The sequence below is a fragment of the Eleginops maclovinus genome, chromosome 5 (genome assembly GCF_036324505.1).
Source record: "Eleginops maclovinus isolate JMC-PN-2008 ecotype Puerto Natales chromosome 5, JC_Emac_rtc_rv5, whole genome shotgun sequence".
NCBI lineage: Eukaryota > Metazoa > Chordata > Actinopteri > Perciformes > Eleginopidae > Eleginops > Eleginops maclovinus.
In genome coordinates this window covers 16,650,942-16,663,165 of record NC_086353.1, presented here as the reverse complement: position 1 = coordinate 16,663,165, position 12,224 = coordinate 16,650,942, and the positions used below count along the sequence as shown (strand labels likewise).

The 12,224-nt window shown below is 43.3% G+C and overlaps 8 non-coding genes across 8 annotated transcripts; all 8 read right to left on the bottom strand.

Annotated features, from left to right (window-relative positions):
* Window positions 1–5,504: 5,504 nt before the first annotated feature.
* Window positions 5,505–5,719, bottom strand: LOC134865348 (small nucleolar RNA U3). Its single transcript, XR_010165939.1, has one exon. It is a non-coding gene; the product is annotated as a small nucleolar RNA U3 (small nucleolar RNA).
* A 1,992-nt stretch (window positions 5,720–7,711) lies between these two features.
* LOC134865354 (small nucleolar RNA U3) lies at window positions 7,712–7,926 on the bottom strand. The gene has a single exon (XR_010165945.1). It is a non-coding gene; the product is annotated as a small nucleolar RNA U3 (small nucleolar RNA).
* Window positions 7,927–8,369: 443 nt separating this feature from the next.
* Window positions 8,370–8,583, bottom strand: LOC134865351 (small nucleolar RNA U3). Its single transcript, XR_010165942.1, has one exon. It is a non-coding gene; the product is annotated as a small nucleolar RNA U3 (small nucleolar RNA).
* Window positions 8,584–9,024: 441 nt separating this feature from the next.
* Window positions 9,025–9,239, bottom strand: LOC134865356 (small nucleolar RNA U3). Its single transcript, XR_010165947.1, has one exon. It is a non-coding gene; the product is annotated as a small nucleolar RNA U3 (small nucleolar RNA).
* Window positions 9,240–9,681: 442 nt separating this feature from the next.
* LOC134865346 (small nucleolar RNA U3) lies at window positions 9,682–9,896 on the bottom strand. Its single transcript, XR_010165938.1, has one exon. It is a non-coding gene; the product is annotated as a small nucleolar RNA U3 (small nucleolar RNA).
* Window positions 9,897–10,336: 440 nt separating this feature from the next.
* On the bottom strand, window positions 10,337–10,551 carry LOC134865345 (small nucleolar RNA U3). The gene has a single exon (XR_010165937.1). It is a non-coding gene; the product is annotated as a small nucleolar RNA U3 (small nucleolar RNA).
* Window positions 10,552–10,993: 442 nt separating this feature from the next.
* LOC134865344 (small nucleolar RNA U3) lies at window positions 10,994–11,208 on the bottom strand. Its single transcript, XR_010165936.1, has one exon. It is a non-coding gene; the product is annotated as a small nucleolar RNA U3 (small nucleolar RNA).
* A 442-nt stretch (window positions 11,209–11,650) lies between these two features.
* LOC134865355 (small nucleolar RNA U3) lies at window positions 11,651–11,863 on the bottom strand. Its single transcript, XR_010165946.1, has one exon. It is a non-coding gene; the product is annotated as a small nucleolar RNA U3 (small nucleolar RNA).
* Window positions 11,864–12,224: the final 361 nt, after the last annotated feature.

The window sequence follows — 12,224 nt, the reverse complement described above, 5'->3', positions numbered from 1 at the left end:
ACTGATAACGTTCATACCATCATTACATTACATCTCCCCCTTTTGAGACAATAAACTAAAAGTAACCTTTACCAGAACTGAGTCCATTCAGAGTATCCTAAAACATAAATAAACAATACTTACTCCAATTGCAGATTCAGGTAAGTAAATTAAGTCTTAATCAAAATTAAATCTATTTTTACCAAGAGCAATTTCTTCTCATTTTTTTTTCAGAACCCATTCCCCATTCATACTACTGTACTGTAGTATTTGTAACACATTAATATAAACATTACCCTTAAGTGCATTAGCAACATTAACTGCAGAAAACATTTCTTTCTTTCTCCTCTTTTTTTTTTTTTTTTTTTTTTTACATTTTGTCCATTGAACCAAATCTGTTTCAGTAGGGAAACCTGAAAAAAAAAGATTAGGCATTAGCAATAAAGCAGTCAGCAGCCATAAATCACTCATTGAGTCTGAACCGGAGAGGTGGTCTGATTTCACGGCCCCTGGAGGTCAGTCTGGCTGTGCCACTGGACAGAGTAGGCCGTGCCGGTGTTCCCTGTGTAGTCTCTGGTGTAGGCCCCGGTGATGCTGTGTGGCCCCTGGTGACCATCACAGGAAGTGGACTGCTGACGGGACGTGCTGGGCTGGTCTCGGGCTGTAGTTGTGGTTCTGCAGGCCCGGTGGTCTCAGCAGGCCCGGTGGTCTCAGGAACAGCCTGGAGGTGTCTCCTGTTACGCCGCAACACTGTGCCGTTGTCCATCTTGACCATGTAGGATCTGGGTTGTTCCGCTTTCCCCAACACCTGCGCAGGGGTCTTCCACCCCTTGTCTGTGTCCAGCTTGACACGCACTGCCCGACCTGTTGGCAGCTCTGGGAGATGGAGGGTGGAGTGTCGGCGGTTGTAGAAGTACTCGTAAGATCTCTTGGCTTTAGAGTCATTTGTTCTTACTTGTTCAGGGCTTATTTGAGTCATTTGCAAGTTTTGCTCCAATGTGGGGACTGTGGTGCGAATCTGTCGTCCCAGCATCAGTTGAGCCGGACTGGCCCCCGTTGCAGCAATGGGTGTGGCCAGATAGCTCATCAGGGCAAGGTACGGGTCTGGTTGTTTCAGCAGTCTTTTAGCAGTCTGGACTGCTCTCTCGGCTGCCCCGTTGGCCTGGGGGTAGTGGGGGCTCGAGGTTGTGCGCGTGAACCCGTACTCTTTGCAAAAGTCAGTGAATTCAGCTGACGTGAACTGCAGACCATTGTCGCTGACTAGTTCGAGAGGTACACCCCATCGGCTGAAGATGGCTTTGAGGCGCGTGATGACCTGCTGGCTTGATGTAGAAGGTAAGTGTACCATTTCGACATACCTGGAATAGTAGTCCACGACTACTAGATACTGCTTCCCTTCCAGCTCGCATAAGTCAGCAGCGATCCTCTGCCAAGGCCCCTCTGGTAGGGCCGTAGTGATGAGAGGCTCACGCCTCTGCTTGGGCTTGTGCTCTATGCAGAACTTGCACTGCGTCACGGTTGTTTTGATGTCGCCTCCGATGCCAGGCCACCAGACAGAGAGCCTGGCTCTCTCACGGCACTTCGTCAGTCCTTGGTGACCTGTATGGATTCTTTTCAGAATGTCTGCTCTCAGTCCTTTTGGAATCACAATTCTGTCGTCGTACAGAACTAGTCCCCCCGCTTCAGAGAGGTGATGCCTGGCAGAATAGAGTGCAGAGAAGGAGGAAAAGTTGTGTCTCTTACGCCAGCCGTTTCGCACACTGGAGATGACCGCCTGAAGGTCTGGATCCATCCGCGTTGCTCCTCTTATCTCCTCCAACTTCTCTGGTGACATCGGCTTGTTTGTCACCACTGCATCGACGTACGCCTCGACGTGGCGCTCCGTCTCTGACTCGGCCTCCTGAGTCAGAGGGCTCCTGGACAGCGCATCTGCCACGATCAGCTGCTTTCCTGGAACATGGACAGCTGTCGCATTGAACCGCATCAGGCGCATCAACAGTCTCTGGCACCGCACGGGTGCTTTGTCCAGGTCACATGCATTTATCAATGGGACTAGCGGCTTGTGGTCTGTCTGGAGGCAAAAACTGTCTAGCCCCTGTACATAACGTACAAAGCGTTCGCATGACCACACCGCTGCCAAGCACTCCTTTTCTATTTGGGAGTAGCGTTTCTCGGTTTCTGTAAGAGTGCGTGAGCAGAATGCAACAGGTTTCAACTCACCGCTGTGCTCCTGGAGTAGTGTGGCGCCCAGGCCGTAGCTGCTGGCGTCCGCGCTGACGATGGTGCGGCGGTTGGAGTCGTAGTAGGCCAGTGCTGGGGCTGACGAGAGCATGTCTTTGGCTTTCCGCAGCGCTCTCTCTTGGAGGTCACCCCATGCCCACGCACTGTCCTTCTTGAGCAGGTCAGTGACTGGGTGTAGCGCGGTTGAGAGGCCTGGCAGGAACCTCCCCAGGTAGTTGATCATGCCCAGGACCTGGCGCAGCTCTCCCACGTTGTTTGGGCTGGGCATCTCAGTGATTGCACTCACTTTGCTTTTGTCTACTTTCATGCCCTCTGCGCTGATTATGTGTCCGAAGTAGCCGGTCTCCGACTTGTTGAACCGGCACTTTGCTTTGTTCAGTTTCAGTCCAGACCGCCTGATGGTCTGGAGGACTGTGTTCAGCCGCCTGTTGTGCTCCTCCTCGTCCGCACCGTAGACGAGTATGTCGTCCATCACGACCACGACTCCCTCATGGCCCCTGAGCAGGTCGGTCATCAGTCTCTGGAAAATCTCAGGGGCTGAAGAGATCCCGAATGGGAGCCGCCTGAAACAGAACCTGCCCATGGGTGTGATGAAGGTGGTCAGTTTTTGGCTGTCGGGGTCCAGGGGAATTTGCCAGAAGCCACTAGAGGCATCTAGCGTGGAGAACACCTTTGCCCCCGCTAGCTTGGGAGCAATGTCCTCCAGTGTGGGCAAAACATACCGTTCTCGCTTGACAGCCTTGTTGAGCCTCTTGAGGTCCACGCACACTCTGACCTGGTCTTTATTCTTTTTTTCTGCAGGCACCATGGGTGCGCACCAGTCGGTGGGCCCTGTGACATGCTCGATTATGCCCATCTCCAACATGCGCCCCAGCTCCTTTTCGACCTTTGGCAGGAGGGGAAACGGCACCCGGCGCGGCGTTGTGGCGACATAGGGCTCCACGCCTGGTTTCAGCTCGATTTTGACAGGGTCGCACTGTAGGAGTCCTATTTCTCCGAATAGGTCGTCCGTCACGGTGCACACTGCATTCAGCCGTTTCACAAGGCCCATGGATTTTGCCACTCCTCCCCCCAGTAGGTTCTGTGCAAACTGTCCTTTGATTACCGTTATCCAGAAGGCATACTTTTGGCCCTTGTGCAGGCATGTGGCCAGGAATCTGCCTATGCACTTTACTTCCCCGCCTGGGCTTGTGGCACTGACTGTAGTCTTAGCTAATTGGGGCTTGTTTGGCATTTTGTTGTACGTTTTCTCAGTCATTACAGTAATGTCTGCCCCCGTGTCAATTTTAAAGTCAACTAGACTATTGTTGATGGGAAGTGTGACACGCCAATCATCACTGAAATCTGGCTGCTCAACTACTGTATGGGCCTGATTTGTCACTGTACCGATAAAGAAAGCTTGATCATCATCATCATCATCGTCAAATTCGTGTGTCACAGCCATTAATTGTTTTGTCATTTTGCTTTTGCACACCAGTTCAAAGTGTCCTAGCTTACCGCATCCCCGGCATTCCTTGTCGTGTGCGGGGCAACGTTCTTCACGTGCGTGTGTCCTGCCACACCGTGAGCAGCATCCATTTTGTTTGCTGTACTCCTCTCGTTTGGGACCGTTTCGTCCATCTCGCTGCCACCTGCCCTTGCCGCGTTTCCAGCCTGCCTGTCCCCTTTGTCCCACAGCATTCACTGAGCACTCTGCCCGCTCCTCGCTCTGCTTCTTGATCTGCTCGCTCTGTCGGGCTAGCTGGATAGCCCTCTCCAGCGTAAGATCCGCCTCAAGTTGCAACTTTTGTGAGACCTCGCTATCTAGGATGCCAATGACGAGTCGGTCTCTAATTTGTTCATCCTTTGTTATGCCGAATTCACAGTATTGGGCTAGCTCATAAAGGCTCCTCACGAAAGATTCCACCATTTCTCCAGCCCTCTGCACACGCTTGTGGAAGCATGCTCGCTCATGTATCACGTTGCGCTTAGGCACGAAGTGATCATTAAACCTAGCTATAACTATATCGTAGTCAAGTTCTGGGTTATCACTTTCGTCGTCCTCCGTATACACAAACGATTCATAAATTGGCTCTGCTTCTTTCCCCATCGAATACAGAAGAGCGTTGACTTGTACCTCACAGTTCTCTTTGTTGAGCTTGGAAGCCGCTCGAAACCTGTCGAATCGGCGCCTCCACACTGGCCATTCCCCTGGCCGGGTAAAGTCAAACTGTTCTGGCGGTCCAAACTTGGCCATCTTAGTTCTTTCGGCGTTCAGTCCGTAACTTCTGACACCATGTCACGATACGCACACACTGTGTCACTTATCGTGTAGTTTATTAGGGCTTTGGATTAACACGTTACAAACTGCATTGCGGAGCTAACTCACGCGTGTCTCTATAACTTGTTCCACTGTACAGCCGAGACCGGAACCACGTCACTGCGTAATATAACTGATAACGTTCATACCATCATTACATTACAAGTACAGAAAAAGAATAGCAACTACACCACAGTATAGTTTTTATCTAAATATATATATATATAAAATTACAGAGGTAGGAGTACTGTTTGCCAATTGTTAATAAATTGAGAAAAAATAAAATAAGACCTGTCAAGCGACAAACATCTAAAGTGGATCAATAGGTTTGATTCAAGCAAAACCTGTAGAAGCCTAAAGAGTCCTAGGAGGAATTCTAATTAGTCCAGTGAAAACATTTGTCGGTGTAACACCAGGTGAGGAGGACTTTTATATGTACATATTTCTAACAGGAACAATCTTGACATATCAAAATAGAGTAAGAATTGGTGTAAATACATACATTTTTTTCTTATGACTGAGTTACATTTAACTGTGTTAGTTTCATGGTTTTGGAATTGTGAATGCTGGCTCATTGTTGCACTGTCAAGCTTTAATAGGACACAGGACAGAGCAAATATTCATTTTAATACTGACACCTGTTTGGTTTTTTTTGACGTGTATTTGACTTTGCATATCGTTTTCGAAGTTGCAGCATGTTTCTGTTGACGTTGTTTTTGAGGTTTGTGTGTTGTATTTTTTTTTGTATCAGATCTGTATTTGCAGTTATTTTAGTTGTATTTGTTTTCGGGGATTGTGTGTTTTTCATTCCTATATGTGCAAGTGTTTCCTGCTTGTGTATGCCTTTTGAGCAGTTGTGCGCGCGTTTGCCCTTCTCGGACACCATAATCAAAACATATCAGGACATAAAACTTGCCACAACAGTTTTAGTGTGTTGGAAACGTTTAAGTATTTTTTAAAAATATATATTAAACTGATACTGACTACCACTCTGATCATATTCCCTTCTTCCATACTCCCAAAGAAGCACAGAACGATCATCAATGACAGAGAGCATATGAACTGAATCATTACTCTGTGTCCGCTTCACGCTCAGAAGGGAATATCACGTGTCATCATCGTGGATAGCGAGACCAATCACTTTAGAAACACATTTCTCAAGTCACAAACTATAGAAATGATCCCTGAAAGTATAGTCTTAGTTTGTTGAAGGGTGAAAACCATGGACTGTATATATAGATGGACAGAGGTTCGTCCGTTAAAAGTGAAGCAAGCGCTAGTCCAGAGCCCCCTGGTGGCTGGCTGCAGTACAATGCGTAGCTCCGCCCATTCCCATGTATTTTCAATGGGCAAGTAACCAACTTTCTATGTCACTTTACTCACCTAAAACAAATTTTGCATCCACAACTTTTTATTCGAAAAAATAGCTTTCAAGGTGCTTCACATCACACCATTTTTCTTTTTCCCGAGAAATTATTTTCTTTAATGTTATTTTAATAAATATAAAAGGGGCGTGGTTACACTTTGATTGACAGTGCAGCCGCTTGCAACCTCCTTCAACATTTCATTTCATTCAGAGTAGCTGTAGGCTCGGCTGTAGTGGTGTTCTTTTGTCAGGCAACTCATATTTGTTTTATTTGCTGTTATTACTTTACATTTATATATTGACAGTCATGTCGTGTTGTGCTGTTGATTGTACTAACAGGCCATCTCAGGGGAGCTCTGTGCAGTTTTTTCGGTAAGTGAATATTAACTTAATATTAGCTAGCGAACTCATTAAAATGACGGTAGCGATAGCTTAGCCGCTAACGTTAGAAAGTTAACTTAATTTGACAGTAATCTATAGATTTTCGGACATCCTTGAAAGGATTATGGTCATATACCAACGAAAAACAGATAGATTTGTATGTTGAAGACGCTCGAAACATCGAGATTTCTAATGAGAAAAAAGTTAACGTTAACGTTTAAATATTCTAGGCTGAATATTTAATGACAGCTGTCACAGCTGGCTTTGCGATGAGGGTGTTTGAGGTGCTCTGTGAAATACATGAGGTGAAATTAACAAATAACATTATTCTTAGTGACATTAGGTAGAAGGATGGTTATTATTGTTATTATTTATGTATCTTATTTGACATTGTGCCAGGAATAGCGATCTAGTTGGCAATCTGTTACGTTACCAGGTTAATTTACCTCAGCATTCAGCGGTACTATGCATTATTAATTTAAAGATAGAACTAGTCTAATCATTGTCAGTATATTGTCAGTTTATTTTATGTAACGATGGTGTGATAGTTCTTAGACGAAGCCGTGTACGTGAAGGATTTCAAACTTTAACATTAACAGTTCTTGGTAACATTTAATGAGATTTAATGTTAACGTTATGACAGCTGTTTTCGCTATGAAGGCGGTTTAACTTCGCTAACGTTATGCTACCGAGTACCTCGGCATTCTGCTAGTTTATTAAAGGCATAGCCTAGTCAAATGAATGTCGTACAATGACTGACTGAACGAATGTGAATGTGTGTGTGGTGGGGAACGGACGGAGAAGGGGGCGTGTTTCACTCGATAAGGGGCGTGTTTCACTCGATGAGTGGGCGGGTCTGATCGCGACCTCCTCTTCACTGCGCATGCTTCAGATTCTACTGCGCAAGCGTACTTCGAACTGGCTCCAAATTTTCAAAGATGGCGTCGCCTCGGTTGCTTCAATTCTATAGAACACAGCTGAATGGAGCCACTCTGTCCATCTATACAGTCTATGGTGAAAACTGAGTCTCATTCACATGAAACTTACTATCACAGAGGGTCCCTGCCTAAAAATAATAAACGTGTCCATTTCGTCATGTCGGGGGTTAATGTTAATAACAGCAATGCAAGTTGGCTTGTGGCAAAGCATCACTTATCCTTATGATAAACATTATGACCTTTAACGTAGATGAATCCATTCCTGTATCTGATTTACTTTAACTGCAGAAACAGTGACCTCTATAGGAGAACACAGCAAATAGCTGCAAGATTTTAAAAAAAACATGCGCAGTTGAAAGTGTAGCTTCTGAGGAAACAGCAACGAGGTGGAACAAATAATGTCTCCGAAAATGATATGACCTGATGAACTAATAAATTTGAGGGCAGTAAACACACCTCAGTGCTTTAGACATATTTAAGGAGTTTTATATTATACTGATACTGACTACCACTCTGATCATATTCCCTTCTTCCTTACTCCCAAAGAAGCAAAGAACGATCATCAATGACAGAGAGCATATGAACTGAATCATTACTCTGTGTCCGCTTCACGCTCAGAAGGGAATATCACGTCTCATCATCGTGGGTAGCGAGACCAATCACTTTAGAAACACATTTCTCAAGTCACAAACTATAGAAATGATCCCTGAAAGTATAGTCTTAGTTTGTTGAAGGGTGAAAACTGAGTCTCATTCACATGAAACGTACTATCACTGAGGGTCCCTGCCTAAAAATAATAAACGTGTCCATTTCGTCATGTCGGGGGTTAATGTTATTAACAGCAATGCAAGTTGGCTTGTGGCAAAGCATCACTTATCCTTATGATAAACATTATGACCTTTAACGTAAATGAATCCATTCCTGTATCTGATTTACTTTAACTGCAGTAACAGTGACCTCTATAGGAGAACACAGCAAAGACCTGCTGAAAAAGAAACATGCGCAGTTGAAAGTGTAGCTTCTGAGGAAACAGCAACGAGGTGGAACAAATAATGTCTCCGAAAATGATATGACCTGATGAACTAAATATAACTTTGAGGGCAGACAAACCTACTCTTAGTTTTGGACGCTAAATAATTAGTTTTAAATTATACTGATACTGACTACCACTCTGATCATATTCCCATCCTCATGCTTCCAAAGAAGCACAGAACGATCATCAATGACAGAGAGCATATGAACTGAATCATTACTCTGTGCCCGCTTCACGCTCAGAAGGGAATATCACGTCTCATCATCGTGGGTAGCGAGACCAATCACTTTAGAAACACATTTCTCAAGTCACAAACTATAGAAATGATCCCTGAAAGTATAGTCTTAGTTTGTTGAAGGGTGAAAACTGAGTCTCATTCACATGAAACTTACTATCACTGAGGGTCCCTGCCTAAAACTAATAAACGTGTCCATTTCGTCATGTCAGGGGTTAATGTTAATAACAGCAATGCAAGTTGGCTTGTGGCAAAGCATCACTTATCCTTATGATAACATTATGACCTTTAACGTAGATGAATCCATTCCTGTATCTGATTCTTTTAACTGCAGAAACAGTGACCTCTATAGGAGAACACAGCAAATAGCTGCAAAGATTTTTGAAAACACGCGCAGTTGAAAGTGCAGCTTCTGAGGAAACAGCAACGAGGTGGAACAAATAATGTCTCCGAAAATGATATGACCTGATGAACTAATACATTTGAGGGCAGTAAACGCACCTCAGTGTTATACTCGTATTCATGTTGTTTTATGTTATACTGATACTGACTACCACTCTGATCATATTCCCTTCTTCCATATTCTCAAAGAATCACAAAACGATCATCAATGACAGAGAGCATATGAACTGAATCGTTACTCTGTGTCCGATTCATGCTCAGAAGGGAATATCACGTCTCATCATCGTGGGTAGCGAGACCAATCACTTTAGAAACACATTTCTCAAGTCACAAACTATAGAAATGATCCCTGAAAGTATAGTCTTAGTTTGTTGAAGGGTGAAAACTGAGTCTCATTCACATGAAACTTACTATCACTGAGGGTCCCTGCCTAAAACTAATAAACGTGTCCATTTCGTCATGTCGGGGGTTAATGTTATTAACATCAATGCAAGTTGGCTTGTGGCAAAGCATCACTTATCCTTATGATACACATTATGACCTTTAAAGTAAATGAATCCATTCCTGTATCTGATTTACTTTAACTGCAGAAACAGTGACCTCTATAGGAGAACACAGCAAAGACCTGCTGAAAAAAAAACATGCGCAGTTGAAAGTGTAGCTTCTGAGGAAACAGCAACGAGGTGGAACAAATAATGTCTCCAAAAATGATATGACCTGATGAACTAAATATAACTTTGAGGGCATAAAAATCTACTCTTAGTTTTGGACCTAAATAATTAGTTTTATATTATACTGATACTGACTACCACTCTGATCATATTCCCTTCTCCAGTACTCCCAAAGCAGCACAGAACGATCATCAATGACAGAGAGCATATGAACTGAATCATTACTCTGTGCCCGCTTCACGCTCAGAAGGGAATATCACGTCTCATCATCGTGGGTAGCGAGACCAATCACTTTAGAAACACATTTCTCAAGTCACAAACTATAGAAATGATCCCTGAAAGTATAGTCTTAGTTTGTTGAAGGGTGAAAACTGAGTCTCATTCACATGAAACTTACTATCACTGAGGGTCCCTGCCTAAAACTAATAAACGTGTCCATTTCGTCATTCGGGGGTTAATGTTATTAACAGCAATGCAAGTTGGCTTGTGGCAAAGCATCACTTATCCTTATGATACACATTATGACCTTTAACGTAAATGAATCCATTCCTGTATCTGATTTACTTTAACTGCAGTAACAGTGACCTCTATAGGAGAACACAGCAAAGACCTGCTGAAAAAGAAACATGCGCAGTTGAAAGTGTAGCTTCTGAGGAAACAGCAACGAGGTGGAACAAATAATGTCTCCGAAAATGATATGACCTGATGAACTAAATATAACTTTGAGGGCAGACAAACTACTCTTAGTTTTGGACCTAAATAATTAGTTTTATATTATACTGATACTGACTACCACTCTGATCATATTCCCTTCTTCCATACTCCCAAAGAAGCAAAGAACGATCATCAATGACAGAGAGCATATGAACTGAATCATTACTCTGTGCCCGCTTCACGCTCAGAAGGGAATATCACGTCTCATCATCGTGGGTAGCGAGACCAATCACTTTAGAAACACATTTCTCAAGTCACAAACTATAGAAATGATCCCTGAAAGTATAGTCTTAGTTTGTTGAAGGGTGAAAACTGAGTCTCATTCACATGAAACTTACTATCACTGAGGGTCCCTGCCTAAAACTAATAAACGTGTCCATTTCGTCATGTCGGGGGTTAATGTTATTAACATCAATGCAAGTTGGCTTGTGGCAAAGCATCACTTATCCTTATGATACACATTATGACCTTTAAAGTAAATGAATCCATTCCTGTATCTGATTTACTTTAACTGCAGTAACAGTGACCTCTATAGGAGAACACAGCAAAGACCTGCTGAAAAAAAAACATGCGCAGTTGAAAGTGTAGCTTCTGAGGAAACAGCAACGAGGTGGAACAAATAATGTCTCCAAAAATGATATGACCTGATGAACTAAATATAACTTTGAGGGCAGACAAATCTACTCTTAGTTTTGGACCTAAATAATTAGTTTTATATTATACTGATACTGACTACCACTCTGATCATATTCCCTTCTTCCATACTCCCAAAGAAGCAAAGAACGATCATCAATGACAGAGAGCATATGAACTGAATCATTACTCTGTGCCCGCTTCACGCTCAGAAGGGAATATCACGTCTCATCATCGTGGGTAGCGAGACCAATCACTTTAGAAACACATTTCTCAAGTCACAAACTATAGAAATGATCCCTGAAAGTATAGTCTTAGTTTGTTGAAGGGTGAAAACTGAGTCTCATTCACATGAAACTTACTATCACTGAGGGTCCCTGCCTAAAACTAATAAACGTGTCCATTTCGTCATGTCGGGGGTTAATGTTATTAACATCAATGCAAGTTGGCTTGTGGCAAAGCATCACTTATCCTTATGATACACATTATGACCTTTAACGTAAATGAATCCATTCCTGTATCTGATTTACTTTAACTGCAGAAACAGTGACCTCTATAGGAGAACACAGCAAAGACCTGCTGAAAAAAAAACATGCGCAGTTGAAAGTGTAGCTTCTGAGGAAACAGCAACGAGGTGGAACAAATAATGTCTCCAAAAATGATATGACCTGATGAACTAAATATAACTTTGAGGGCAGAAAAATCTACTCTTAGTTTTGGACCTAAATAATTAGTTTTATATTATACTGATACTGACTACCACTCTGATCATATTCCCATCCTCATTCTCCAAAGCAGCACAGAACGATCATCAATGACAGAGAGCATATGAACTGAATCATTACTCTGTGCCCGCTTCACGCTCAGAAGGGAATATCACATCTCATCATCGTGGGTAGCGAGACCAATCACTTTAGAAACACATTTCTCAAGTCACAAACTATAGAAATGATCCCTGAAAGTATAGTCTTAGTTTGTTGAAGGGTGAAAACTGAGTCTCATTCACATGAAACTTACTATCACTGAGGGTCCCTGCCTAAAACTAATAAACGTGTCCATTTCGTCATGTCGGGGGTTAATGTTATTAACATCAATGCAAGTTGGCTTGTGGCAAAGCATCACTTATCCTTATGATACATATTATGACCTTTAATGTAAATGAATCCATTCCTGTATCTGATTTACTTTAACTGCAGTAACAGTGACCTCTATAGGAGAACACAGCAAAGACCTGCTGAAAAGAAAACATGCGCAGTTGAAAGTGTAGCTTCTGAGGAAACAGCAACGAGGTGGAACAAATAATGTCTCCAAAAATGATATGACCTGATGAAC